Below are 27,485 nucleotides of genomic sequence, written 5' to 3' on the forward strand. Positions count from 1 at the left end.
AATAGTCCTCCAGTATACACGGTGAGAGAAGAAGCGTATTCAAGAGGAAATAATAAACTCTCTAAAGCAGCTGACAGAATATAAAAGGCAAAAGAAAATATTCTCTCTTACAGGTATTTAAAGTAGAAAGCATTAGTTGGAGCTTGATTTGACTTGCAAATAAAAAGAAAATCCATGAATATTAAATATGCACAGATACACTCAGAAAAAAAATAAAAAATCACAGGTATGCTACAGGAATGTCATTGAAGTCCTTTCCACTTCAGGCATTTCAACCTATTGGTCACTACCGCCTTTTGGCAAAACCCGCACCCACACCCAATATGCAGCGACTGGCACAAGAGCCAGGAGATGATGACTCCTGGTGTAGATCACCCCTGGTGATGATGACTCCTGGTGTCATGATGGAGGGCAGGTCCCAACAAAGGACTGAAACTCAGAGAAGAGTTTGTGTAAAATTAAGGAAAATATCTCACAAATTATGATCCATACAATCTCTGGCTCTGTTTCTAACTCTGCCTAAAAGCATCTCAAACATGCATGTCCTCATAAAGATCCATCTGTCTTGTAATAAGAATTTTAACATCTGTCTCTGACTTAAGCTGGAATAGAGTCAAGGAATGTTGAGGAACCCCAGCTAAGAAACACCTTCATAGGATACCCAAGGATAGATATGATTGTGATCTTTCCCTTAAAATATAGTAACTCAGTGAACGGTACATTCATCTAAGAGGTGTGAGTCCTGAGCTAAAATCCTTCCTCAGCCTGAGAACTTTCAACGTCATCTGTTCCATCTTGCAGAAGGCGACAATAATTAACAGCTGACACATATGGATCGTATATGGGGTCATGCAGGAATATTACAGGTGAGGTACTTGCCATCATGGTATTTTGGAGCTGCTACTCTCTGCAGACAAGAACTTGGAAGTCAGGGGGCTAGGAAAGATAATAATGTGAAAAAAAAGTGATTGCAAATTTTTGCTGACAGATCAGAGAAAAACATAATTCTGTGTTCTCTCCATCTGATCTGGGCAGTTTAAACATGTTATATGGTGGTTGTTGAATTACATAAACTGTCCCAGGAAAGCAACTGCAACAGAGATCTATGACAAATGAAGCCCCAGGCTAGAGAGAGACATTTATGCCATTTTTCTCTCCTGTACACATGTACTGAGTAGCAGCATTAAGAAGCGAAATACAAAGTACCCAGAATAGACCGAAGCTGAAAAAGATTAAACTTCTGTTCTGTGAAGTGAAGGATGTGGGCTGAAACCCTTTCTGACTGAAAGGGGCAGTGAACTGAGTCTTCTGCTTTCATGTTTTCTTCAGCCACCACTAAACAACGTGAAAGGTGAGTAGTGCCACAGCGCAGTTTTAAAAGGCAGCAGTGAAGTTTGATCATATTTTTCAAAGAGAGGGAGGCTATTTCAGCAGGCTCCTTTTATGCAAGGACAGGTTAAATATTTGTACATTCTTAATGCAATGACTTGGCATATGCATCTCGCTCTGGCATTTGTACAGGGAGTAATCCTTCAATGCATCAGGTTTACTCTGTCTCCTTACAAGTCTGTACAAACTGAGGCACCTTGCTAGATGAATAGTACTGACTGCCTAAGGCCCAGCTGGTCAGAGATGTCGGAATATGAAGAAGACAGTGAAAGGACCAATGAAAGAGGCTTCAGAGCAAACCAAACCCACATTTAAAGTGTAGCAGAAATAGAACTGTGTACTATCTTGTCATTCATTAAGCAGCTTTGAAGACAGACAGACAAGTAATGCACTAAACTTAGTGCTGTCAAATAACCTGTTTGGTGGGCGCAGTCATCTCTCTGTAGTCCTCCCTTCCTCTAAACTGCAGGGAACTTACACAAGACAGAGATGACTTGCAAGACCAAAAAGGTGCCAAATGCTAGAAAACAGGACCCCATTTTCTGTCTCTCTATGCTCTAGGATCCTTGGTGCTGCTGAATAGCAACAGCTGGAGCATGGACACGCAAGCTTGGGCACCTCTACTGCTGTATCACCACCTCCTCTACCCGTGACATTGAATGTAACACCTCTAATGTGGTCATGCTTCAGCTCTGATGTAAACCTCACAGGTGGGAACTGGAGCTTTCCAGAGTTTTAAGGATCGTGGTACACTTCTGTTGAATACTCTATCCCTAAGAGAGAGTTTCATGGTCCACTGGCTCATTTTTGTCAAAGATGCTCTGTACTTATGGGTACTCAGATTTAATCTCAGCGAGTTTAATTTTGTTTTGATACTTGTGGAACAACTCCCAGATGAATTTCAAAGGGCATATTTATGTTTTATTTTGTGTTATCCCTCTTCTTCTGTGCAGCGTGTGTGGCATAATTACTTTGCCCATTTGCCATGCTCAAGCGGTTGGTACAATTTTGCTGGCTCTCAGTGTCTCCATTTGTTTAACATTTCTTATGCTAAAAAACCCTAATATTGTATCAGATGCAGTTCTGTGGCAGGTTCACTAGGTCAGTGGTGGGACTTCATTATATCAGATTTCAATATAATACTGAACTGCTTTTGCTTAAGCATGTTCCACCTTCCAAGAGGCAAACGCTCCCATTTTCTCCATTTTTTTCAACTGTAACAGGCTCGAAAAATGTCAAACTAACACTGCTCTGAAAATACATGTAAACATAATGCCCCATTTCAGAACTACAAGGTAACAAATCAGATTTTTGCCCCAGAAAAATAGCTACAAGAAATACACAGAATAAATGAAGCCAATGACTGTATGCATTTATTTCTAAAGCAGTTTCACTGGAGCACTTTGTGCAACAGTAATTAATAGTAGCACTGTGCAACAGAGTGGGAGAAATAGGAGAAACGTATTTTGAGCAGTTATGCAAATTAAAGGACTGATAAGTTTGTTGCTGAGATATTTGTAACTCAGTTTTGTTCAAGAACGTTCAGGTGGATGCACTGATATTTATCACAATGCGGGCAGAAAACAAAAGCTTCCCAGATACTGTAAGCGTGCCAGAATAGTCTCAATGGGACTGCTCTCACAAACATTTTGGAAAGCTCTCTTTTCAAAAAAATCACTTTGCTAGTGGATTATATCGTGTTGTGGCCATGTCTCATCCTTGCATGTGATTAGATTTAGTGGGTCAGTGAAAATGATTTTGGGCCACAGAGAAGTTGTGCCCTGTCTGCATCATGATGGATGGTCAAAGGAGGAACAGAGGGAAATATAACACTAATCTGAGAATGATTACAGAGGATGACTCATTTATACTTTTAATGCTAGAGGCTAGGAACTTCCAAAGCCTGGAGGCTTGACTCAGTTTGCAAAAAGCAGGTGGTTTATAATTTATAAGGAAATCAGGGGGGATGGGCTGGGGGAAGGAGGGGATGGGGAGAGAAAGGATTTTCTTGTTTTAGATATATGCCATGCAAGGATAGTGACATGTCATATATAGATAGGCCATGGATAATCTACTATGTTTTCCTCAAGAAGATAAGTCTAGAAGTAAAGAAAATCTTCCTACTAAAGACAGTTTGGTATCAGAGCAGAGAAAAAGATGGATTCTTCATCATTGTGTACTTTAAACAAGTGGTTGAAGCAGTCTTTGTCAGAGACAGTTAATAAACATTGAATTTGTCCTCAAAACATTGTGTTTACCTCTGTGACTGGATTCTATAGCATGAGCTATATAGCATTTTCCAAATAGGATTTCTATGTATAGGAGATGCAAATGGGTTCAGAAAGGAATGGGAGCATGGAGTTCAAGCTGAACCAAGACAGACAGTGTAACATTATTCCCTTTTGATTATGCAGTGCTTGTGCCAACTCTGAATGCCTGATGGAGCAGATATTGCATGGAAAGCTTCTTTCATCCAGTTTATTACAGCTGTGTGGCAGCTTGGTGGATGTCGCACCTTCAGAGCAAGAGCTGAGGCATTTACAAATGGATGACTGTAAGCATGTTCGTCGATTTGAAATTAAAGCCAAAGGTGTGAGGGTTGTTTTCAAAAACGACATGATTTATCTTGATCACGCCATCAGGAAGATGTGCCTGCTGATAAAAAAGGGCATATTTAAGAATTTAAGGAACTTGCTTACGCTTGTTATAGAAAGTTTGTTGGTTAATGTCCATCAGGATTTTTGCACGGTGATTAATGAATAAAAGTAAGTAATTATCTCCACCCACCAACATCACAGCCGGATAGGGTAATACATGTGGATACCATTCAAACTTATTGTTCCATTTATGTAATATTCATGATTCATAATGATTTAGAAAAAAAAAAAGTAATTGCAATCAAGAAAGCTCAAGCTATAAAGTGATGAGCAGCCTCCTTTATTCCCTTCCTTTTCTCCTCCCCCTCCCTTTTCTACAGCAAAAGGGAATGGAAAATGAATGCCACTAAGCTATCACTAAGAGGTGCTAAATGCCTAATTAATGGCAGTTGTCTGTTTTTGTCACACTAATAAGCCAGAGAATAAAGAATCATCTTCAGGATACTAGAGATCAGGAAGATAAAGAAAGGGCACAAAGGTCGATAAAGTATAGTCCATATGTTGTTTGGCTCATATATTAACAAAATAGTAAGAGGAGAGCAGTTTTCCAGCCACCTAACTTTGAAAATGACCTTACAGAGCAAAGGTCTGTACTCTTCTTCCTGTTTAATGGTGTTATTAAATACATTATTTATATCATCTTAAGGACTCGTTGTATGTAGTGATGAGGTAACCGCTGCTGCTGCTGACTTGGGGTGCAGGATGCCTTTGTGGTGCACAGTGACCTTGAGCTGAAAATGACGCAAAAGATGGATGGAAGTTGAACAAGATAAATACGCAAAATTTCAGAGGAAAAAATCAGGAAAACTCATTTTTTTTTCCATTTTTAGGCACCACCAACTGAAAAACACTGTGTTCTTTACATTGTATGCTAACAGGTGAGTGCTGAACCCAATGCCATAGAGTAAACTGTGTCTCTCTAAAACTCTTGGAAAGTAGTGAGTCAACTTCCTGAACTGCCTGGGCAAACGTTCACTCTTGAGACAGTCAATTTGTATCAGTTTCCAGTGATACATAATAAAATTAGCCCAAAACATTGAACTCAAGGTATGAGTAAACAACCACCTGTAGCTGTTTTACCATAAGTTATAGACCGTCCTCTCAACAACAGTCACTGGCTGTAAAATCACCCTGGTTGGAAGAGACCTCAGGAGATCTCTAGCTCAACCTCCTGCTCAGAGCAAGGTCAGCTGAGGTATCAGACCTGATTGCTCAAGGCTTTGTCCATTCAGCTCTTCAAGGACTGTGTGTACCCATATTCAGGCTCTATATCTGTTGCACGTATGAAATAAAATATGTTCATTTAAATTAAGATATTTTCAGTTAACTTGTTTTACCTTGTATTTGCAATGGGATAAAAGCATGCAAAAGACTGGTGACTAATTTAGGTGATAAATGGCACAGCATGAACCACATTAACTTCAATGCTTCCCATATTTCTAGACGGACTTACCTGTACAAACAATATTTGACTGAAGAGACTGTTGTCCCAGCTTACAGCTTATAGATGCTACTGGAAAAACAGGAAAGGAACACTACGATAATTGAAGCAAACCTACAAGCATCCTTGGGCTTGTAGGGCTGGGCTAGATGGGCTAGAATCAGGTTCTTACAGAGTAGCCTTCATAAATTTAGTTGTGTCTTTAAGTACGGTTGCAGAGTAGCTTTAATTTTTAATACTACATATTGAGTACGAAATAGATTCTATTGGTGTTGGCAGTCCCTTTTTGCAGGGACGTGGTCTCATAACTATTGAATGTGCCAAAATATATCTCTACTACTAAGCTATACGTACAGCAGTAGCTATCATGTGGACATGGAGAGACTATGTGTCTGAATGAAGAGTTGGCTAGCAGTGTATTTCTATAGTGTGTACATTTTTAAGGCAAGGTAGGTCCCTCTAAAGAAAGAAAAAGTATTACCCAAGACTGTTTGGGACAGTTCTAAGAAATTATCCTTTATTTGATAAAATGCAATTTCATCAAAACTTTTCTTTTTTTTCTTGAAGCAAACTATATATCAGTTTTGTCAGAAAAGGCATTTGGGTGTAGGCAGGATTTCTTGTCAAACTGAAGAAGAATAAGGATAAGGGACACAGAGACACTGTCAGCTATTCCAAAGACCCATTAGTTCAGTGGAAAAGAGATACCAGGCGCTTGTATTCATGAGACAAGTATGTAAATTTATGTGGTCTAGATGCTATAAGATAGCAACATGTGATACCACTTCCTTTGGCTACATTTTTATTTGTATCAGACCTTCTAAAGGGAGTTCAAGAAGAACCTGAGCTCTAGACGTCCCCCCTTGAGATAGTGTCTGAACCACTTAGGTGCTGATATAATGAAATCTTTTGGAAATCTGATAAATTTACCTTACATAAAATTGAGTGAATGCTTGTTTGAACATATTAGGACTTACCTTTCAGTCTGTTCTTTCCCAATATCCTAACCACCAGACTTGCCTGGGAGATAAGTCTGCCTTCCCTCCCTCCCTCCCTCCCTTCCTTCCTTCCTTCCTTCCTTCCTTCCTTCCCTTCTTTTTTTCCTTCCCTTCTTTTTTTCCTTCTTTCTTTCCTTCTTTCCTTCCTTCTTTCCTTCCTTCTTTCTTATTTTTCACAGTTAATGTTGTTTTGAAGTTTGTCTTTATATGCACAGGTACTATTCTTCAAATTGCATGCATTTTTGCAAAGACAGAAAAAATGCGTCCTGCCCTGCTCTGATATTAACTGGCTGGTACCTCAGTTTTGATCCCATTGTTGCTCTCTGCACATAAATCTTGTGTAGTCAATAGGATTTGTGTGCCTGAAGGAACGCATGATCAACTGCATAGAGAAGCATAAAATAGATTTTTGTGCTTCAGATCCTTAAAATGTTTTTGTCGGGAAATAATTCCCAAAGCTGTATTTGGCTAATATTTCTTTCCCTTCACTGAACTTATATTTTTTTGCCTGCTGAATGATATGAACTTTCATCTCATTTATCAAGTCTTTTGGTCTAAATTTTACCTTTCCTTCTATATTCTGAGTTTGCTGTATTTTAACACTTACTTTGACGTCTTTATTTTAACATCTTGCCATGATGCATTCTCTTGCAAGAAGTTTGTATACAGCAATGCTAATTCACCAATCATTGATTCAGGTAGGTTATTCTAAAGTAATCCAACACAAAACCATAACATGGCACGTTGAAGCAATCTGGAAATAGGCCAAAACAGTTAAAGTAAAGGAATATAGTAATCATGTATAATAGCTAACAGTGCAAAAAAATTGTTAGCATGCTTTGCCAGTGATGTACCTCTACATGTACTAGCTATGATGCCTCTGCACATGTGATGCATCTGTTGCAAATGGCGTGAAATTCTCTAGGCTACACTAGGCAAATTGGAGAACCTGCAGTGTAAAAACCAGAGAGGTCTTTAATGAATTCAACAACCTGGCCAGAGGAAATGCTTCCTCCAAATGTCCTTATCTGCCATTTGGCTGGCTTCCTTTTGGTTGGTTATGTCCCTTCTTAGTGATACCTACCTCTAAGCCTGAGTGTTATTGACAATTATTTTTGGAAGTGGTTAACCTCTTGAACTGATTTTTTGTAGGAGTAGGTTGCACATATTAGTTATAAAAAAATTCTTAAAAATTTAGTTCTTTGTGTTCAGCTTTTAGACAGTGGCAAACCCCATAATGTGTGCTGCAAGAGAGGAGAAACTGAACTTTTCAATTCATATGTTTGTGTTGCTTATTTTAATGTTACCCTCACATCTTTTTTTCTGAATCTTTTCTCTTTCCAATAAATTACATCTGAAGGGGGGTTACCAAAACTGGTCACAATGTTCAAGGTGACTGCACACCAGTGACTTAGGCCACGGCATTATAATACTTCAAGCCTTAAACCCTAACACTCTTTTAATACATCTTGACATTTTGTTTGCTTCTTGATCACTGCTGCGAGCAGATGTTTTCATGGAGTTGTCTACAGTGACAGCAAGATCTTTTTCTTGAATGATTGCAGTTAATTTATAACTCAGCTATGCGTATGAGCAGTTGAATTGTCCTTTCCAGCGTGTATCACCTTGAATTTATCCGCAGTGAATTTCAGCTGTCACAAATGCTGTGCAGATAGTTTAGTCTGGCCATCTAGAATTCTCCAAAGTCTTATTTATTCTTGGCTGATCTAAATTATGTCACATAAAATACACTTTTCCTGGCAAAAAAAATGTTTTTCTGCTAAAGGCCTTGTTCCAGATTATTAACAATATTTATTGCTATTTGTCTCAGCTAATGCCTGGACTATGCAAGATATTTTCCATGTCAAAAAGAAAGCAAGAGCTATCCTCCAAGGAGTTCAGCTATTCAATGCAGTTTTGGGGCAATGGATCCACAACATAACTGGAATATTCAGGATGATGTTTATCTACACCTTGTTAAAAAAAGACAAAAAAACCCCAAAAAACCATTAAAAAACCAACAAAAAAAACCCCAAACAAAAACCACCCAAACAACCAAGGCAAGCTATAATTTCTAACAACTTTTTTGGGCAAACCCAACTGTTCCCAGATATACTTCAGGCTACTCGGTGTACATAGCTAGTAACCCCGCAGGCAACATTGCAGAGTTTCATTCTTGTTGTGGATTCCTGTGACAATTGTCCTTCTGTGATGAAATGTGACTATCAAGTCTGGCCCTTTTTTGTCTTTTTACCAGTTTTTAACCCCAGGCAGAAATTTACCCTATGACAGATTAGTTCCTTATGCAGCTTTTTGCAAGGAATGCTGTTAAAACATTTTTAATAAATAATGTTAACTGCATCTCCTCTAACCACTATTTTAACAACATCCTCAGGCTCAGATTCAGCAGTCAATCCATATTTAGCAGAACACTTCACTACAAGCTAAAAACTAAACACATGCCACAGTGCTTTGCTGAAGAGAGTTGGACTTAAGGATGGGTCTTTGAGCAACCTGGTCTACTGGGAGGTGTCCCTGTCCATGGCAGGGGGGTTGGAACTAGGTGATCTTTAAGGTCCCTTCTAACCCAATCCATTCAATGATTGTATGATTCTATGTTTTTGGCTTTGCTGAACAGGGGATTTACAGAGTAGACTAAGCAGAAGCTGAGAAGAGACTTTCACCTTCAAAGTACTCTTTATATTGTTATCTTAATCTCTGAGCCGTCATCTTTTTTTTTTTTTTACATCACAGCCAGCTGCTATATATGTAACACATTGATTGTAATCCTCCTGGGACATTGACTGTTTTGCTTTGCTACCTGCCTGCCTCACACTTAGTTCAAGAAAACACTGACCCCCACTTGGGTTTTCTAGATGAAACGCTGTAGATATCTACAGTATTATCTATACACTACTGCTAGTAACCTAGTATCTAGTAGCCTTTCCAGTAATTTGGAAAAGCAGACAACCCACTTGTGTGCTTGATTACTATTTGTAAGTGTAATAGCTTCATGGAAGTGAGATTGCCACATTCCACTCTTGTACAGCCTCGGTGGAAAAGTGGCTATCCATTTTGCCTGAAAGCAACATGAAAAGTGTTCATTCTTCTGTAGCTAATTCCCAGTGAGAGAAAGTTTCAATATGTCACTTCTGCCTGCAGAAGTCTAACATTCACGATAGCCCACAGATTACCCAAACAGCTTCCAGATGTAGTTCTGTTTCTTCCTTATTTCCCCAGTTTATGCCATACCAATATTCTGCAAATTATTTCAATGTCTGGCAACACAGAAGATTGATGTAGATCAGCGTTCTCAATTTCCCCCATCACCAACTTGGCAACGATAGCAAAACAGAAGAGCCTTTTACAGCACTGAACGACGAATAAATCTATAAAAATTTAATTAACCTCTGCAGAGCTTATTGAATCCTAACCGAGTTTAATCACAGTTTTTCTAAGTTAGGAAATGCTTGGCGTATTTTTGACTCTTGTACAATAGTTTGAGTTGGCTATATATACAAACCAAATTTGTAAAATGAAATTAATAGATGCAGTTGTTAGGATTTAGTGGTGTAGGAATTGCCACCTACCTGTACAAGCAAAAAAAAAGCATTTCTACTATAAATACAGATTTTATTTATTTTCCTAAAATACAGATAACTAAAAAAGAAGAAAAACAAAATCTAAAAAGGTGACATGAATCAATGCATGGAAACAAAATAGTAACATAGTTTATTTTCTACTGACTGGGCTTAACGTGGCTTGTACTTTTTTGGTTCCACAGATGTCATTGTGAGTTATGTCAGTTCGTGCTGAAAGAGTGGATTGAAAATGAGTTGGTCTGGATTGATCCATCCCCCTCCTCTGTTTCAAGAGGATTAAGTTAAACACCTTTACTCCAGAACTAAAAACCTATCAAAGCTACCTTTGTTATTTATGGTTGTTTAAGGCTGTCGCATCTCCATCTCAAGGTCATTGGCCAAGACAGCGTGTACAAAGCAGGGTGGGGGAGAAGATGTTTTGGCATTGAGAGAATAGCTCTGAGAATTGAAGAAGACAATTGACTCAGAGAGAAGTATGAGGAAAGAATGAAACAGTGCTGGTCAGCCTAGTGGTGCAGGCAGCATGGCTCTACTGAGCTGCTGGAAAGGAGCCAGGACGCAGCTCCTTGCTATGGGGACAGACAGATAGGCATCGATAGGCAAAATCTTCCTTTCTACATGTATTCTGTCCCCTTCATCCAAGCTGTAAGTGAAATATTATTACTTCTGATGTATTGGTGCCTCTCTTTAACAAAGTGGAAAGATGTTCTTGGACCTGCTTTTCTTCCTTTACAATTAAATCCTTGTCTAAGTGTTTTTCTCCTTTTCTAGAAGCCCGCAGGAAGAATCCTAGCCTGCCCCACACTGCTGACATTGGATCTTGAAGTCAGACAGAAAAGTCTCCTGCTTTAAAGAAGTCTCACGAAGAAGCCACATGTGACAATCAAAGAACCATGAATTTAAAAAGGATCTCAGGTGAGTGCTTAGTCTATTGGTCTGGCTTTCTGCAAGAAGGATTTCCTTAGAATTATCATAGAACAGCAGTTCAAGAACCACAGAGGGATTCAGTCAGTCGTTCATTACCCATTAAATGTTGTCACCCCAAGGGAAAAAGCAAGGCATTTTTCCATTTAAAAATATTGGGCAACATAATTGTCCCTTCCTTCCTCAGAGGTTTGAGGGAGCAAAGTATTTATACTTTTGGAAGTGGTCTGAGAGGAGCAACCCCTCAATAAAAATCTGGCCCAGAGCTTCTCATACACAGTTTCTGGGTCTGATACCCACCTTTCTCCTCTCTATTTTTGGCTTTGTTTCTTATGATGTATTTATGTTTTTATCATTTTGTTTTTCTGCAGACATTTTAGCTTCTCTTCCTGATTTCTTTAAGTAGGATTTTAAGACTAAAATAAGGATACATAAAAGCTGTCATTTTTCCTCATTTTCACCATTAAAAAAAGATTACAGTTTTTGTCTTTTTGAATTAACTCCACTTTTTGACTAAGATAGATTCATCATAATTTTTTATTTGTTTAAAGAAAAAACAAGGCATATTTTTTTCCATACATGAACTCACTTGTTATCTTCAAGACTTAGGATGTAGGCTCAGAATATCTATAAAGACCATGTAAAACTACAGAGTAAATATCATGGCCAAAAAGTTCATTTCTTTGCCACACTTTGACTTTCTTTAATATAGTAAAAGGTCAGATGAGTAGTAAATTCACGGAGGCCAGGACACTATGCTTGTAAATCTTACCATCTTCATGTAGAAGTGAAATATACTTGCTTTTTTTTCCTGCTTTTTCACCCCTCCATAAAAATATATTAATTTATTAAAAGACACCCAGCCTTCACATACCCTAATTAATAACATTCTAAAAAAGAAAAACTGATCCCACAACCCTTTGAAAGAGAGGTACTTCGCTGCACATGCTTGTCCTGCTACAGAGACAGGAGAATAAACATAACAAATTATATTATGTTGCTCAGTGTGGTGTTGGAAAGTGTTCTGATGTTATGGAGGTGGTCTCAGCATCTATATAGAAGACTCCAAAATGGAAGAAAAGTGATCTTGGACTAGTACTGAAATTTCAAGTCTACTCATGAAACACAGATAACATTTTTTCCCCTTTCTAATTTCAAGATACTTATTTCAAGAGCTGCTGTTCACATCATGCAGTGTTTCTCTTCTCTGTCTAATCAGAAATGGAAGATTTTCAATGCTGAGATGTCTTATTTCAGATCATCAGCTGGCAAAAATCATCCAGTCTCCATTACATACCTATTTACACCAGCTGAGGTTCTGACCACAGATGTTCACCCGCCAGTGAGCGGTAAACGAGCATTCATGTGAAGCAATAAGAGTAACCTAAAAGCCAGAGAGCCCTCTATAAACTATTCATGAACAGACCAAAAGAAATGCTATACGTTCCTATACTCAGAAGCTCTTAACTTTTGGACAAGTCTATAACACAGGGAAGAGGGAAGCAGGGCCATCCACACTTGCAGTACTCCGTTACTTGTGATTAGGGAAAACAGATTAAACATGGCTCAGAGCTTTTAGTGACTCATTTTTCATTCCATATGTGCAGTCATGTGCTTCAGTTACCATTAGTCTAACTGGAAAGGATGAAGAGATAGGAGAAATCTAAGCTAATGTTTGAAAACCCTTTAATGTAAGATAAGCTAAAACAGTGTTTTCTGTAATTGGAGGACACCATACATTATATGTCACAGAGTGGGATTTAGGGGTAGATACTGGGCCTGTTATGGAGCTGGAGATCTTTGTTTTGCAATGACAGAATTCCTCAACTTGCTTAGAGGCTCTGTGTATTATAAGAGACTTGATTTTCCACCTGTGTAGAAACAGTATTGTTCATTCTTCATCCAAGTGAGAGCACCCTAATCTCAGGCAAGAAAAATTCCGTGTTTAGGCAAAATGGAGAAAAAGCCCTAGAAGCTTTACATGGTAAGGTTAAAAATAATACAGTGGCTGCTTGAGGCCATTTAGAGATTTTGAAAGTTGGAAGGAACTCAGGGAGAGAAATAGACTAAAGGGTACAGTGCAGGTGAGGAAGGCATAAAAATGCAATTTATCATCTGCTTATGAAGTTCATTTAATAAATATCAACACCAGGTGGGTTTTTAAATGAGACATGCATATATTCCTCATCCTTTCCAGCAAAACATCATCAGCCTTCACAGTAGTTTAGTGCTGGATGCAAGTGCATTAGAATACAGGATACCGCCACTTCTCAGTATATCAGATATATATACTCACATTTTGTAGTAATGGTCATAACCATGGGCTAAAGGACAAATAGGTTTCAATGGCTCTTTTAAAATTCCATTTTGAATACTGCCGGGAAATGACGAATGTGCAATCTAGTTGCAGGGAGAGCTTGGGAAAGGAAAATGTATTATCCAAGCGTGCATTTAGCTCAGAAAGGGCACTGAATATTCCTAACGCTTCTGAGCAATAGCAGGAGATTAGCTCACTACAGGCTGTCAAGGACTTGTCAATTTATAATGTTTAATTGTATATATCTTATGTTATAATTACACCTCGTTAGTAGCCTTGGTTGTTCTATTGACGAGTCATTTTAATGATTCCCATTTCCAGATAAACCATAACCAAATAAAAATTACCTATTAAGATGATTATCTTTGCTAGTAGAAAACAATTTAGCCCAAGTTTTTTTTTTTAAGGGGCTGCTAATTATTTATTCTTTTCTGCTTACTTTAACAGGGTATTTTTGCTGACAGTAAACATATTTTCTATCCTGGCTCTTAGCCAAAGAAAGGAAAAAGCTGGAGGGTAAGAGGAGAGAGAACCTTGGTAATTAATCTGTAGCCTTGATGAGCATAAAGGCATAATAGCGATCTATCACTTTATTCTGCATTCCCCAAGTAGGAAAAATGGCCATTACTAGGAGCAAGGATTGCCATACCTGGTGATACATATGAAGTATAACCATTGCGGTCAGTTGGCTGTCATTGCTATGAACATGGTTCCTTTCCAAGCCAAATTTAATTTCGTTTTCCATACGTTGGAACTTTTCCCAATTTCCTTTTGTTACTCAAAGCACCATAACTCGGGATTCATAGGTTGCCTTCTATTGCTTCTTAGTCACTTATTACGGAGAAAGGCACTTTTACTATTAGATGCTTTATTTAGGAATTAAGTGTTTAGTCTTCATTCCAAATGTAAGTGATAGATGGAGGCAGATAACTAGCTTGGATGTTCTTCCCTTTGTAGTCCCCTTTGGCCATAAACTATGCATTAGTACATAAGTTAAGTGGAGTAAATTTCTGTTTCATAAGAGCTTATCAAAAAGTCCCATTTAAGATTGGGGTCTTGCTAAGCTAAGTATGGTATAAACACACAGGAGGAGATGGGCCTGGCTTACCCAAAGAAGAAACAGAGGTACAGAAAACTGAAATGGCATTGCTAGTTTTTGACAAAACCTTTGGCTTGGATCTTAAGACTGTCCTCTTTCCACCCCACTTGGCTTTTCTTTACAAGTCATTGTAGGGAAAACAAGAATAGAGTTGATAAGCACACCCATTGGCACCAAGAGGAGACTCAAAATCCTTCTTGTGACCTCTAGAAATAAACTGTCTGAGCAGAAAAGTAAAATAAAAAGTCCACCAAAAAATTAGAAAATAATTAATCATCTCCCTCTGTTTATTTTTATGGTGATCCTTTAGATGCATTCGGCCTTATGCAAATGCGCAGAGGCTCTGATCAGGTCCTCAGACAGTGGAAGTTATTACAGCTTTCAATGGTTCTTGGATCTTTACTTTACAGGAATTACACTGGCTGACGCCAGATGCAGATGCGATCCTTTTTCTAGCTGGCATTCTCATCAGGAAATATCTCATACCTGTTCAAATGCTACTAAGGGCCTAAAATAGATACACTAAGGTCACACCTGTTCTGCACACAGAAAGGATGGGGTGGAAACTTCAAGGCAATGTGAATAAAAAGGGATTTGTCAGTATTGTTGTGGCTGTCAGTGGGAACTCTGCCTGTCAGATAACACCACAGTCAAAAAAACCCTCACTATATGAGAGATTATCATGGATTTAACTAAGTCAGGTTCTTCCAGAGGAGTCATGAATGAGGAAGTGGAAATGAAGAATGGTAGCATTTGAGTTTTTGGGAGGCTTTGCTGCATTATTTTTAAAGGTAGTAACATGCAGTTACTCTAGTTGACTGTAGCTTTTCCACTGCTAAGATGGTGACTGGGACCAGCAGTGCAAAGTGACTGGGAGACAGAAGTTGAAGACTGTGATGGGGAGGAGGAAGAATTTTAAATGAAGCCTCAGGTGGGGTCGTTGTATGGCTCTTGTGTAGGGTTTAAAAATAAAGAATATAATTGGGAACCAGGCCGTAGCAAGTGTAAGGTAGGACAGAAGACGGAATAGTGCTTGAGGATTATTTTAATTGTATCCTTCCCACTTGCTTCTGTAGCAGAATTTTGAACATGAAGAAATAAACTGTCTCTGTAGAGATATTGGGAGACACAACTGAGTGGCGCTAGTAGAAGAGAGAGGGATCTCTGTCTCTGTACCAAGTAATCCCTCTTGCACTACTCTCCTCCTTTCCACACTGTAAAAGCACAGTCAGGTGTTCCTCTGGATAAATTCCTTTAATTTAGGCCCCAAAGTCATAGAAATTAAGATGCAACTGGGGCACATGTACATTCTCAGTTAAGTTGAGTCCTAGCCCGTTCCCACGGCCAGACAATGTCTTCAGGAGCAGTGGCACACTCCATAATTTCTCTCGGGGAAGCCTGTACATGTTAGTGTGCCCACAGGCTCTCACCCTTGTGCTCTGGATGCCCTTCAGCTGACCAGCATCTAGAGATTAACAGGACCCTAGGCATAAGGTGTCTCTTCTGAACCCACGTTACAATGGGGCAGCTCTTGTGTTTCAGGTCTTGGTGTGCCTTTGCTGTCCGTATCTCCTGTAACACCAGGGGTCCAGAGTAAGAGCCTCGTTTACCAGGAGGCAAAATATCATGGGATGTGATAGAGCAGGACAAGCCCTCAGAAAGCTGGAGAGCAGCAGAGAACAGCAGGATAAAACTGGGGGTAGCATGGGCCTGCTTTGCCAACAAGCAGCCACTACTTATGATACAGTCTCCTATTAAATAATGATGACTCACTCTCCAGACAGTAATTTATTTATATGCCTTCTTTAATGTTTTGCAAATCACTGCTTTAAATAATGCCCAGCTGGAAGACAGGAAGGCTTGGGAGACAGAGAATCAGCTTGATAGAGAATCAGATTAAATAAAAATGACTTGGAATTTGACAGGGAGTGCACGTGGTTGGAAATAAAAAACCATAACCATCCCCCAAGCAGAAATGCAGTCTCATCGCTGGGACTAGTTGCTGTAGCTTAAGAGACCAAGTTTTCACTGTATGTAGTAAAACAAAAAAATTAAAAAGATAGGAAGAGGAAAAGAGGTGTTGGTTTATATTTAGTGACAGCATTTCTTCCAGTCTGGAACACTGATGAGCTTACATTTTTTCAAGCCAGAAGGGACTACTTTGATATCATAGGCTGAATTTTGAAAAATATGGCTATGCCTTGTAAGGATAGACCAGTGGAACCTATAAGAGACAGAAGAAAGTTTTAAAGTGTAATTAATGTCTCAGAAATGTGTATAGCTCAGCTCCTCTTGGCATTTTGCTTTGTGATGATTATTATTTTTAATATATCCTGCTTTTATTGACATTACTTCCATATCTATCCACCTGCCTTTACCCGTGCCTGGATGCACGACCTGCAGTCTGAGCTATTTTCACTGTTCGGAGCTGGTGCTTAAAGCCCAGACAGGGATTTTGTTGTTTGCTGGACAGCAAGAACTTGGCCAACTGCATTCACTCTCTTTATAAGCTAAATTACAGTTGCTACGACAACACGGCCAAACACGGGGAGTCTCTATTGTCCCTCTTTAAAAGGGGTCAGATGTTTCATTGCAGATTTAAATGTAAGCAAGGTCATGCCTGCATGGGTGGTGCAGACAGCCCCAACCTCCTCTGCCCAAGCTCTTAGCTGGCTGGATATGAGCCAGCTCCTGTCAGGAAACCATAAAGCTCCTAAGTCTTACACAGTTAGTCTTCTCCCAAAGTACTAATGCGCTAATGTGGTTATGCAACTTCTGGATGAGAATGCAATGAGAGAAACTCAGGTCTTGGTGCATGTTGATATAGTAATTCTTTCTCCTCAAATGTTCACATACTGATGCTTCACTTAGTTTGTGCTTTCCAGAAAGCTACCGAGAAAGTCTGTATTTTATCCCCCCTCCCAGCCACTGACACTGAGATCATGTTGCTTTGGTTCACATTCTCTGCACATACTTTTTTCTATGGCTATCCTGAGCTCATCAGAAGATTCAGAGGTCCTTTGGTTGAAGGCCAAATGCAAGTGGAAAGGATAACTCATCATCAGAATTCTTTTAATTCCAGGATAATAAAGGAGCATAGAATGGTGTATTTTCATGTTAAATTAATATCTTCCATGTTGTTTTAGTAATCAGAAGGGCACAGTAACAAATCAGTTAAAAAACATCTTTGGACAAATCCAGAGATGCAAAATCAAATGATTTTCTGGATTTGTGCCGCAACCTGTTTTTAGGTGACTTGCTTATCCATGGATGAGTGGTTGTCCTAGATGGAAATCTCATTGCTTATCTTCAGCCTTTGCAAAATTTGTCACCTTCTCTTAGGAAGGTGTTTTCAAGGATAAAATGAACGCACCTCTGGAATTTCCTGATGCTCTTCATTAGCTACAGAAGGGGCACAGGTACTTGGCTTTCACTAAACACCTAACTGAAATATCTATGAAGTGACTTTAGACTTCAGCAGGCATTGGTAACATTGGCTACTGGACACAGATGTGACATGGTGCTTCAATGTGCCGCTTGAATTCAGACTTTTTTTACTGTCAACATTTATTTAAGGACTCTTGTTTGAAAAGACAATTAACCACAAAATTAGGAGGAAACAATACAGTAGCCAATGATCTTCTCTCATCGGTTCTTTGATCCTGTGACTAAGCTTGTTATTTGTGCTGAGCTTTTGCTGTGAACTTCAGTGACGGAGAAGCATTCGCTGTGGTAACTGCTATGTAAAATCTGTAGCTCCTTTTGCACTTTGGGATAAGTCAGACCTCTGCCAGGTCTGTGCTTTTTGTATGCAGTGATCTATCGCAGACCACAGCATAATTTGATTAATGCTGCATTTCGGTTTAACGTGTCCACCAGCAGTTCACATCAAACCTGTTCCATCAGTTGGTTGCAAAGTGCTCATCGATAAATCCTAGCCTAGTGGCTCCTTTAAAAAGTAGAAAAGCATCTGGATTTGGGGCTCAGTTGTACATTTAAGCTACCACCTATGGAAGGGAGAGCAGTAGGTGAAGGCACTGCACCATAAGGAGGGATGAGTGCGCTCTAGCCGATAGTGAGATTCCCCCAGGAAGTCTGGGATAGCACAGGTGACAGTGCCCTTGGGAACTGCAAGCTTGGATAGAAACAAGGGTGTGTGTAGAGAGGGGTTGGGCCCTGCCATCTGGCTTTTTTGTGCAAATACACACATACAGGACCCATATGGGCTGCAAGTAAATGTGACCTTTCAAGGTGCAATTCAATTGCTCTCATTATGATTATTGCATCGGTGGCTGTTATACTCAATTTGTCTGCTTTTCTGCTTGTTACTGTCTTCTCAATTTTTCCCCGCTGTTTTCCTCTTTGGCTAGATGGCTGTTGAGAGTATTCAGTTCCACTTAGTTTTGATTTCAGTGAAATACTTTTTGATGTACAGAAAAAGCTAGGTTGAGGATTTTGTTCTCTGTCCTTTTTCAGAGGTATGTGCATTTGCTCGCATGCTACTGTGTGGACTACGTACAGGCTTTGCTCCTCAAGAGAGAGGGAGGAATATTGTTTTGATCACCAGACACTTTACAATGTCATAATCTCTTTGTGCAACATATTCAAAATTTAACAGTAAGAAAAATTCGGGTATGTGTAGGATGGATTATACACCACCACTCTTTGGTGGATATCTGCTAATATGTTCATGGTATGTGTCTCAAAATTTTCAACAAAATATGATATAGATTAAAAAATGGCTTTTTGATAAATTAGCTGGTGGTGTCTGGTGTTCTACCATTGGAACAAGCCATTTTTCAAAAGGCAAAAATTAGATTGTGGAACCTGTTGCAAAGGAAAATGGTCAAGAAAAGAGCTGAGTTATAAAAAGCACAGTGTATTAGCACAGACTGCTCCTGTTGGGAAGGTATTCTTGACCTGATATCTATAATTACTGCAACAATAAGTAGAAGCTTACCTTCCTTCTTCTCCCTCCAAGCGAAGCAAAAGTATTATTTCCACTTACCAATATGCCAGAGCATTTTTTTTTTACTTAGATATTTTTTTCTATTCACTGGTCTTGGCCCCGTTTAAATGCCATCTAATAAAACCCAGAATGGTCAGGTAGATTCTTCTTTAATTTATCAAAGCCCATCTGGCAAGCTTTAGGTCAGGTCACTTATTTGCTTTCAGTCCCTGCCTTAATCTCCAGGTTCCTCATTATTTACCTGGACTCTTCTGTGTATAAAACTAGGTTTTAAAAATGTGCAGCTCCAGCCACAAGGATTATGCCACTTTTATCACCTGTTCTCTCAGTCCAACCCTCATCTTGAGCACAGTGACACCACCAGCAACTTAGAAAAGGTCTTTTTCCTGATCTTTTTGTATTCTCAGTTACCATTTACCTAGGAAGGACAGAAAATGCTATGGGAAAATGGAAAGGAAACTCATTTCCAAGATTTCACAGACCATTTTGTCTTGTAAGGAAAAAAGTATAACTTGGGCTAATTGGAAAATAAGACACAAGTCTTAGCAAGGTATGTCATTTTGATAACCTGAAGCTATTCAGCATTGTGGGATGTGTCTCCTTCAGCCTACCAAGATGTTTTTGGCAAATGGCACATTAGTTGATATTGCAGAGGAGAAAGGGTTCTCTGTTCACTATTTGACTGGTTCCACACTGGCTCTTGCAGGCCAGCTGGAAGCATGCTTCATCCCCAGCATGTGCCAGGTAGCAAACACCATGGTTTTGGTAGCGAGTCAGGTTCATTTGGACTATTGCTGCTGAGGAAAGAATATGTCCGTGATTGTCATACTGATCAGAGCTCTCTCTTAACATCAGATGAACTTAAAGAAAAAAACCGTTTTATTCCGAGAAAACAAAGCTTAGTTTTTCCATCAGAATATTGGTTGCATACATAACTTTTATAACAATGTTAAAGAAGGAAGAACCAATGAAGTGCAAATTTAGATCATGCTTTCTTAACTGATCTCATACATCAGAAATTTAAAGCCTGGCTGTCTGCTTCCCCCTAGTCTAAATCTTCTGTAGTTTCATACTATATCATGAGGCAAAGTGGAATCTGTCTTTCCCTCTTGCATCTCATTAAATTTCCTTCTTCTACCAAACAAGAATGTAATATTAGAAGTTTAATATCTTTATTGATCAGAAGTGACCAGAACTGCATGCACAGAAAAGACTGTTGCTTTGGAAAGTGCAATTAATACTTCCTTGCATCTGTTTCAAGTATTCAACCTGATACCCCTTAGATTCACATTTGTCTTTTCCATGGCCATACTACGTTGGTGGCTCACAGACATACTCTGATTGACTAATGTACCATGTTATACTTTCTTATCAGCTGTTTGCACTGTAAAACTTGAAGCTTTACTAGATAAATTGTTCCTAGTCTCCAAGTGTGTGACCTTATAACTTCAAAGTATTAAATCTCATCCTTTTTCTGTTATTTCAGTTCCATTCAATTATTTCAGTAAATTGCATTCCTCTGTGTCAATGATGTCTCCCAGTTTTTGTCATCAGTTTAATTAGCATACTCCTAATTTTTGCCAAGTTTATTAGTGAAAGCATTAAACAAGATCATTGCCAGCACCCAATGCTTGAATGTCTCAGAAAACCTTTTTCCTTCTCCTTCAGCCCAGTCCATTAACATCCTCTAATTGCCTCTTATCCTCTAACTTACCTTGTAGCTACTGTTCTTTCCTTGTTCTTCTGCTGAACTAAACACTTTGGAAGATCTTACTAAAACTTTCACTCGTATTTAAATGAGCAAATCTAACATCTAAATCCGCAGTTTCCAGAGAGTGAATGTATGTGACAGCAAAGAATTCTTTTCCATATCAGTGACAAAGGAGAAAATGCTTTTCCCTTTATGATATCAAGATTCATAACTAATGACATATGCCATGCAGTGCTCTAGATGACATATGCTTTGAGTAAGAGGTTGGACTACATAAATCCCTGAGGTCCCCTCCAAAAAGAACTGTTTCCATGTTAAAAAATCTGACTTGAGACACAAGGAAAGGAGGATAGCTTTCCTGCTTGGCTATTGCAACAGGCTTTTCAAATGGGCTGCACAGCCTCCAGCCTTTCTCCAGGCTGGACAAAGCCCTGTGTAAGTTGGTCTGAGCTCAGAGCTGATCCTGCTTTGAACAGAGATTCATTATGGTCCTTACAACCTGATTTTTCCTATGATCTTATGAACACACATTTTACTTTACTTCATCTATCCAAAAATGATGTACATAGGCTCCAGGTTACCCACACCATCGATAGAGGGAAAGACATTACTATATATACATTCACAGTTGGAATAAATTGTCTACCATTCTTCATGAACTCCATAGAGGAAGCTTATGAGCCCAGCTTAGATTAGCTGTGACATCATAAGGTTAAGGTCCAATGAATCCTGTCTCAGTGGAGTTACTGTACCATATACTTCACAAGTTGCTAAGTTAAACGTGATGCAAAAGGCTGAGTTTGGATTACAATTACATCCATGTAAACCTTCACTAGGATGCCTTGACTGACTCTTTTTGGATAGGTTTTTTTTTTTACTTCCAGAACTGAGGATATGAACAAAAGAAAAGGTCTCTGAATATCTTCAGTTGTTTTTCAGGGTGTTCGCTTGCTGTTTTGTTCTTTTTTTCCCAAATACCATTTGATAAGAGAAACTTCTTTTTCACCACTCCATCTAGAAAGAGCTTTCTGTGTCTACATTTTCAGAGAACATAAAATAAAGCTGCCTGAATTGTTAGGAACAAACCTCATGTTCCTCTCATACACACAAAACAAACCGCCATGTGTATATAACATACCACACTGTCTGCACTCTCTCCCAGCCTATAAATAGTGACTGTGGAGGAAAATGTGGTAAAGTATCACCTAGGGATAGAGGGTTACTGAGATTATGATGCAACGCCTGGAGCTAAAGGCTGAAATTTCTTCATGTAAGACTCAGGCAGTCTTTTTTTCTGTCCTGAGGGCAATATTTCACTCTGCAGCTCCCCTAAACAAAAGGCCAAAGAAATATTACAAAGATTTCTCCTGCGATTTTTTGCCACACAAACATGCATAGCCCACATGGTTTTATTCCGTTTCCTGTTAAACACCAGCTATTAATGAATAATGTGCAGGTTGAATGTGTTTCATATATGTAATAGAAAATAACTAGAACAAAAAGCTCAGGCAGTAAAGTCAAATAAGTAAAACTCAGGAAATGCCACAGTTAAGATTGTTCATGCAACTTGACCTTGACTCTCTTGTGGCTCTGTCCTGGGTTGCAGTTATTGCATGTTATTTTCCAATGGCACATGACACAATTGTGCTATTTCAATCTGCTTCTTTGTGGCCCCACTAAAAAGTATCACATTTCCAAAAGGTCCTACTCCACAGCCTGCTTATTTTCACTTTGAGCCTTCAAGCCTTTTGTCCCTCTTGTCCTCAACTTCTGCCCTTCCTGAAAAATCATATAAAACTAAATAAATGAATAAACCAACCAATGAAAGTAAGGTTAAACTATGCCTTGCAAATTTTTTTACCATGAAATTACGAGAGCCAGGGGTATTGCTTACTTTAGCATTATTTTGGCCCTCGTGTGAGAAAGCTCTATTTAAAATTAAGTGGAAGGTGGCAATAGAAATTATAAAGATTCCTTCCACAGGTTGCCTTGAAAAAAGCAGTGTTTTCTGTCGGATTGCTGGGGGCTGGCACTGCTTTGAGGTATTCAGAGCTCCAGTAATGAGCGCTGTTTCTATAGTCTATAGAAAAGTAACTCCCAAGGTTACCACAGGTGTTTGCCATAGTAGAGAGAGGAAGGGAACAAGGCATTGAATCACAGCTCAGCACCTTAATTGCAGGACCATCTGCCAATTTTCCCATACTGTTTTCCTTCTAAATTCCTACATCAAACACTAAGATTACCGTAGGGATGAGTGTGGTACAAATGCCCTGACAAAGCATCTTACACTGCTCATAAGATGGTTTATGCATCTCACGTGAAACTACCTCTCACAGATTTTTGAAAACTACACTTCTCTCTCTATTAGTTTTCTTTCTTAGCCTTGTAAACACATATGGAGTGAATGAATTTTACACGGTTATTGCCTGTCAGTTACTACTTTATGTGTCATGAGGTTTATTTGGAAAAGAAAATTAGGGTGCTGCTCCTTCAAGCATTAAGCAGATGTTCAATGCTAGCAGTGAAAGCAGCCCCCCTGAAATCAATTAAATTTTTTCATATGTGGGAGGCTAAACAAACCTGCCTGCATTTGCAGGAACGGAGACCTCTTAGTTAAAAATAATGCATGTATTAGCTACATGTCCAAGATTTCCAGTTAAGACAGCTGGTCCAGAACTAGTCATAGAGATCCTGCTTGCTCTGTTTTTTTTTTCCTCACTGACCTCCTTATTAAATGTATACTGGAAAAAGGGCAGCAGATAGACACAGACACAGAAATAGCAATGTTTTATTGTATTTGTCTGTGTATGTTCAGATATCACCAGCATATGGTGGCTCCCCCTCCACAGCCAACCTTCTCTTCCCCCAATCTAATTAAAATTGACTGAGAAGGGAGCTATGAATCTTTCTTCTTTTTTTGGCATCACATATTAAAAGGCGACAGCTCTATCATATCATAGCAGTGAACCTTTGCCTGACGCCTGAATCATACTACATTTCTCCAGGCAGAGAGACCTCTTATTATTCTTACACTTTTGAACAGATGTGGCCACATTTTATAGCACATTGTTGCTCTAATATGTTTAGGAATTTGTGCTGCTTGTACTCTGTTAATGTAATTTTAGAGCTATTTCCGTGTTGAGTTCCTTAGAATGGACTGTAGACCCATTTCAACTGTTCATATTAATGCCTACCAGTAATTTTCAGATTCCTAAAACATATAAATAGTTGCATTTTTTTATTAATTCTTTAAACAAACAAAGAAAGAAAATCTAAGCTTTTAAAAAATACCGTATGTGGATCTCCATTCTTCAGAATAACAGTTAATATCACATTTATTTTCTTTCTGATAAGAAATAGGGGCGGAAATGGAGTAGACTCCAAATTTTGCCCCATGATGAGAATCAGACCATATTACTTAAGTGTTTTGTGTCTCAGTTTCCTTGTTTGCAAAGTAGAAATACTAATGAAATTGGTTTATAAACATGGTCCGTATTAAAGTGATGCCCAAATTTCTATTAATACAGGAGAGGAGACTTGCTGAACTCCATCTCAGACCAAATATCCTGAGGGCATCAGTGAAGAGAGAATGTAGGGTCCACTCCACACCTTAGGAAGAGCACAGCACACTGAACAAAGTGCGCTCCTACGCTACCATTTTTGCACTGGATTTTACCTAGAGCATTTCTAATTTCCTTGATCAATGCAGGCGAAGTCCATCTGGGAACATCTTCTCCTCCCCTCATGCCATGACATGCCTGAAGTCTCTGATGGTAGAATTTTTTTCTAGACTAATGGTCGTCATTGAAGTCACACCTTGGCTTATGGCAGTGACAAGGGCTTTGCAAGTCCCCCTGCCTTTGTACCAGGGAGCCAGACAGCATACACTTCCTTAAACCTTTGTATTCGAAATGAGGACAGAAAAAGTGTGGGCACACCCCCACACATCTCTCTGCAAACCTCAGCTCCTTCGACAACAAGATGCACTTTCTAATTTTTCATGAACAGCAAGTTTCAGGTCCTGAATTGCAATTGCAGATGTAGAAATAATTGCAACAACAACAACCACCAAAACCCCACCAAACCAAATCAAAATTGAAAAAAAAAAAAGAAAAAGAAAAAGAAAGACCATTGTCTTTTTCATGCAGGCTTATAAACCTCTACTTAAGCTAAAAAATTATAGCAGAAGTGAGTCCTCTTAAATTGAGCACGATTTTCCTCAGCTATTCATTTGCATTAGACTGCAGTAAGAAACTGATGGTATAATTTGACTATTTAGGTTAAATGTTGTTTAATGCCGTTAAAATGAAGGAGGTAGGGAAAGAAGGATTTTGGAAGGGAAGGGGTCAGAAAACAATGGAAAAAACCTGATTAATATTGTCATGAATAAACAGCTTCCTTCAGGGGACAACAAACTGGTTTGATGTACTGTGCATACCAGAAGCTGAAAAGATTTGCGGAGCTTGGGAATCCATTTGCTGCTTTTTGTAGAGTAATTTTTATTTTCTTCCTCTCTCGAACCCCTGGTCAGGAAAACAAGCGAGTCCAGGGGTTTAGAAACCAAGATGCTACCTGCTGAAGTGTTTGTTAAATTTTTAATGCGGAGAAGAAAAGCTTGCCTAAAATGCCAAGAACATCTCTGTGTATTTACATTTATCTTAATCTGTTCCCTCACAGTTAGTCTACCAAAAATCAGGGCCTGATTCTGTACAACATACAAAACAAGAAAATAGCACACACTTATGCAAAACATTGCCAATTAGGTGGCAAGGACTAAATATGAAGCTCACTCAGTAGATGATCCTACTTTGGAGACACCTGAAGTCCTTCCTCAGAGGTCTCAGTGTACAAGCTTGTACAGAATCAGGCCCAGATAGCTGAATTAAAGTGTTAGAACAGCAACTTTAGTTTCTTTGGCTTCTTGGCCGTATTTTCTTATTTATTCATTGACATATTGTCATCGGCTTTTATTGAGGGGTTCGGGCAATATCAGACCAGACTTCTTACTTCTCAGCAATGACAAAACTCGTAGCAGTGAAAAATTAAATATTTCCCTGCTTATACTTTATTTTTCTTTCTCTTTTTGTATTTCCCTCTAGGTGATGAAAAGGGAAGCTTTGAAATGAAACAAACTTCCTCCAAGCCAGGACGATGCAGAAGCTGATATACATCCTTAAGCAGATTACTGAACCACTGGGTCAAATTTCAAGCCTACTGTGTAAGGTGGTGACCTTTCCAGGGCTTCCACCTTGCAGTCTTATCCCAGACATGCCCTCTGCAACCAGCTTGTCCTCCTTGTACCTAAAAATTTTTATTCAAACCATTACCCATTAAAGATAAAAATGAAAAGGGAAAATCAAAGTGAAATGGAAAGGAAAGATTTATTCTTGTGAAGTGGCTAATGTGATTAGTTTTATTGCAAAGAAGAGCTGGTGAAGCTGCAGTTTTGATCTCTCTCTAGCTTGGGAGCTGTAGCCATGTTGTACAGCATGCTTTAAGATCTCAGTGCTCTGGGCAAGAGGACCAACCCTTTGAAGTGTTTGGGGTTTTTTTTTCCCTCTCCCTCTCCTTTTTTCCTTGGGTGGACAAGAAAACCAGAGAATATGTTTAAACAGCCTAGATTTTTTCATAGTCTATGATCTCTGGGTAGGGATAATCCTCATGGTTCGCATTGTGACCACCAGCATCAGGACTGTTTGTTTTGAGCTGTTGGCTTTCCTCTGAATGTAGTGATAATAGTCCCTTAAGTCCCAAAGTGCTTTGTAGAGGTAAAAGGGCAAGGCCTGTTTCACAAATGGGATGTGTGAGGTACAGGGAGGTTAAGAGACCTTTTCATTTACTGCAGCGAGCCAGTAATGGGGCTAGGAATATTCACTGTGTCTCCAGGCTCCCATCCACTTATTTTGGAAATGAAGTACAAAAGTAGAAAGTACAAAGAAAACAATAGAATCATAAAATAGCCCTGCCACCACCACGACCTCCATCACCAACGTTAAGCAATGTATAAGTTTTCTTTAGGAGCTGGAGCAACTTCCACTGTCCTACCCCGTGCAGAATAAAAACATTTTTTTTCCTATTGTTCCCTGGAGTGCTGTTTGTCATCAGTGTTGCTGAACTTTTCTCTCTGTTTTTCTCAGTGTAATCACAATGGTTGTTGCTTTAAACTGGATTTGAAGGGCTAAAGTCTGTGCTTTGCCAAGTTTGTGCATACAACATTTGCTTGAAGGCAGTGAAATTCTTACAAAGAAAGTTGATAATTGCAGCTTGTAATTAACTAATTAGTCAAGACTTCAGTTATTAGTCAAGAAATCTGCCTTCTTCAAGGTCAGTGCAGGATGGAGTCACGCCATCATTTCCTTCTGTTTATGTACTGTGTGT

General features: G+C 39.1%; 1 long non-coding RNA gene across 2 annotated transcripts; it reads left to right on the forward strand.

Annotated features, from left to right (window-relative positions):
- The first annotated feature begins 1,923 nt into the window (after nt 1-1,923).
- Nucleotides 1,924-27,485, forward strand: LOC128910220 (uncharacterized). Of its 2 annotated transcripts, XR_008466649.1 has the most exons (4): nt 3,816-3,943; nt 4,877-4,924; nt 10,859-11,002; nt 26,207-27,485. It is a non-coding gene; the product is annotated as an uncharacterized LOC128910220 (long non-coding RNA). The 2 variants fall into 2 exon arrangements; XR_008466650.1 differs by lacking the exons at nt 3,816-3,943; nt 4,877-4,924 and adding an exon at nt 1,924-2,099.

The sequence above is a fragment of the Rissa tridactyla genome, chromosome 5, assembly GCF_028500815.1.
Source record: "Rissa tridactyla isolate bRisTri1 chromosome 5, bRisTri1.patW.cur.20221130, whole genome shotgun sequence".
NCBI lineage: Eukaryota > Metazoa > Chordata > Aves > Charadriiformes > Laridae > Rissa > Rissa tridactyla.